Here is a 4,030-nt window from a genome sequence, read left to right as displayed (position 1 = left end):
TGATAATGAGGATAGTCTATGGGTTCAGCCTTTATTCCTTTCATCTTTTCTCTTGTCTAAGATGATAAAGCTAGAAAAACAGTGCCAGGTAGTGAAAAAACCAAACCAAACCAAACCAAACCAAACCAAACCAAACCAAACCAAACCAAAAGAGCAAATCTTGGAGCTTAATAACCTGGAGCTGTCACACTGGCCTTTATCTGCCTACATAAAGGCTTTTGTTTTTGCTGGTGGTGGGGAACCTCGTCCTCACACATGCTAAGCACATGCATACTGTACTGCTGAGTTACACTGCCAGCTCAGACTTCTATTCATGGGAAAAACAAACTGATGTCATTCAGACTTTCTGTTTCATCTAGCCAAACCTGATGCCAGCTAATATAGTTTTTAAAAGCATCAAGTGACTTTGGATATCCTTCCTTCTTTTTTCCCCAGTTCTGAGAATTCAGCCTAAGACCTCATACATACTGACTGGGCAAGCGCTCTACCACTGAATTATTTCCACAATTCAGATATAGTTTCCCAATCATACTAAACTATTTTCATAATATTTATTTGTCACCCAAGAAAAAGACTTCTTTTGGACAACTAAGTCTTAAAAATTTGGGGGTAGAGAAGGAATAGTAGTATTTTTTTGTAGAAAGAAAGAAGGGAGAAAGGGGATGAAATGAAGAAAAAAGAGAGAGCTGAGGAACTCAAGGGATGGGGCAAAGGAGATTATAGATTACCATGCAGGTCAGTAAGTAAGAGTACTACTTTAGGAACAGGTGAAAAGTTAGCTAGTTTGGTCCTTGTTGGGAAAGTCTTTTTCCTCTTTTACTCATCTGGTGACAAGAATACTATACCCTTTGTGATAGTTACACCATAAGTTTCTAGTCTATGCCCTCTGTTCTCACCTCCAGGGCATTCTCTGTCTAGATTGTTCTGCCTTCCAGTCACTGATTTCCTCCATTCTCCTGTTGAGCTCAGTAATCTTTTCCTTTTATTTCTTTTTATTCCTTTTTAAAAAATTGCTATGCTGCTATAGTTGGTCTGATCTTAGCTCACCATTAACCTTCCCCTGTACTCCCTCACCCGTATATGCTGGAACACCTCTTTAACTGCTCCCGACATGCCCTCCTCATTACTGGACAGTGGTGAAAGTCCTGAGTCTACCAGGTCTCTTTGACACCATCCTAGCAGAGTCAGGCAGATGGGCCTTATTACTGTAAGGTGTGAAAAAGCATGTACCTATAGAAAGAACCTTGTTGCTGCCCAGCATTGAGGATAGAGCTCCCCAAACCTCAGACAGGATGAGGGGAACTGGAGTGTTAGGATATTTGGGTATCTCACCACAGACTGGAGCACGTGGAAGCCTAGAATTCCTACTTGGCCTTTGCTTGGGGGGTGGGGGGTGTTTGTCTACAGATGGGTGGTGACCTGTCTTCTAACATACCCCCCCACACCTTTTTTTTTTTTTTGGTCTTTTTGAGACAGGGTCTCCCTGTAGTCCCATTTGGCCTGGAACTATGTAGACCAGGCTGGCCTTGAACTCACAGAGATCCACCTATCTCTGCCTCCTGAGTGCTGGGATTAAAGGCGTGTACCACCACATCTGACTCAGTCCTAACACTATCTTGCTAGGATGCCTGTTGTTCATCCTTTGGTTTTACAAAGAAGCTTTTTTTTTTTTTTTTTTAACATTTTATTATTTTTATTTTATGTGTATGCGTGTATTGTCTGCATGTAGGTAAGTGTACCCTTGTTGTGCAATGCCCCTGGAGGACAGAAGGGGCTGTTGGATTCCCTGGTACTGGAGTTACTGACAGCTGTTAGCTGTCACGTGGGTGCTGGGATTTGAACCTGGGTCTTCTGCAAGAACAGCCAGTGTTCTTAACCACCAAGCTATCTCTCCAGCCCCACAAAGGAGAATTTTATTAAGCATTTTTGGTCTATGCCTCTTGGTATTTTCAGATTTTTGATTTCTCCAACTCTCAGTCTGGGCTATATCAGGCTCATAAAAGACCATGGGACTTTGTCATTGTGTTCCTCTTTGGGTTCTAAAGTCCCTGGCCAGTATGCCTTCCTCTCTTATATTAGTATACTACCTCTCTTAGTTGTCTTATTGTCTTATAATAGCTATTTCAACTTTAAGAAGTGATACATAGTCAGTGGAAACTGAACTTCAGATTTTGAATTCGGACTTTTCTTAAGCTAATGATGTGTACTACAATCATCTTAAAATGTTAATAGCTGCTCTGATGATTGGATATATGAAATGCATTTGATTAATGATATTTTCTTTTTAAAAATATTTGTTATTTTTATTTTATGTGTATGAGTATATTGCCTGCATGTATGTAAGTGCATCTGTTTCATGCAATGCCTGTGGAAATCAGAAGAAGGTGTCAGATCCCCTGGAACTGGAGTTAAGGACGGTTGTTAGCTGCCATATGGGTGCTGGGAATAGAACCTGGGTCCTCTGCAAGAGCAGTCAGTGCTCTTAACCCCTGAGCCGTCTCTCCATCCCCAAATTAATGATATTTTCTAGTGTTTTGTTTGTTTGAGACAGGTCTTACTCACTATGTATCCCTGGCTGCTTTGGTACTTGCTATGTAGACCAGGCTGACCTAGAAGTCACAGAGATCATCCTGCTTCTCCTTCCTGAGTTCTGAGATTAAAGACATGGGACACTGAAGCTGGCTATTCCATCCTTTTGGAAGCAAAGGTCAGGGATCACTATAATTGTGTGAAACATAATTTCAAACAAAGAATCATGAGAAAGACAGAGTGAATTTCAGTGTCTTTCAAATAAAAGTACTAGGAAGGCAATAAAAACAGAACAAAACAACAAAAACCACTAGACAGTAACTGCCTTTTAAATATCTTCAAATAGTAAGAATTACTAACAAAATCCTAACACTTATGAACAGCCTTCTTTGAAGTCCTTTATGAATCAATACTGGGCTTCTTGGAATAGACAATATCTTATATGATACAGGAATAAGTTAAAATTATGATTTATCTCTTGTTCACATTTAAGCAAAAATAATACAATCAAATTTTTTTTTTTTTGGTCTTTTTGAGACAGGGTCCCCGTAGCCCCAGCTGTCCTGGAACTCACTATGTAGACCAGGCTGGCTTTGAACTCAAAGAGATCGGCCTGCCTCTGCCTCTCGAGTGCTGGAATTAAAGGCATGTGCCACCATGCCAGGCTTCAGTCAAATTTTTGGTACTACTCCATTTTCAAAGCCAGAGCAAAACCAAACCAAACTAAACTGAACTAAGCAGAAAGACCTCATGCCCAGCTTTAGCTTTGTTTGCTCTTCCTGAGCCCCCTTTCCTTTTTGGTCCTAGGAGGATGCTGTTCACAAGAGGCAGACTTTTATAAAGAAAGAACTCATTTTCATGAAAAGAGCCTAATTAACAACCCAGTGAAACGAAAACAGTAGCTCACAATAAAAGTGACAAAAACAATCTGATTGGGTGTAAAAATCTCAAGAGGACCAGGATATTAACTCTGAGCTGCAGAGATGAATTGATGTGTTGTTTTGTGTCGTAAACAGCTTTGCTATGGGGGTTGACATAGTTGAAAGGCAGACTGCACTTCAGCAGTTAAAAACAGAAACCTATAGGGACATATTTATTGGTTGCAGAAAGTCTATTCCAGCTAAAAACTAAGACAACCAAGAATCAACATGATATGCTCCAGAAACCAATTAGGGATGGTTTAGTACCTGATTAGGGATGGCGGCCCCAGATGTAGTAGACTGTCCAATAGCTGGAATGGATTTGTTTTTCTATTTTCCTTCCATCTTTGTCTTTCCTTGTTTCTTTTCCTCCCTCCTTCCTTTCTTCCTTTTCAGTTGCAGTGGGATGGAGGGTTTGTGGAGAGACAGTCAATGAAGGGAATTGTTTTCCTACTAGTTATAGCTTGGTCCTTGCATGGCTTCCTGAAGACCCGTTAACATGCCCAGAACCATGAATTCCTGCATGGAAGATTATCTAACATCTTGACTTCAGCCAACTCCAATGGGCAACTAGGGAGAGT

The sequence above is a fragment of the Nannospalax galili genome, unplaced genomic scaffold (assembly GCF_000622305.1).
Source record: "Nannospalax galili isolate Female #2095 unplaced genomic scaffold, S.galili_v1.0 scaffold158, whole genome shotgun sequence".
NCBI classification, from domain to species: domain Eukaryota; kingdom Metazoa; phylum Chordata; class Mammalia; order Rodentia; family Spalacidae; genus Nannospalax; species Nannospalax galili.
The sequence above is the reverse complement of the archived record's forward strand: the minus strand, read 5'-3'. Positions refer to the sequence as shown.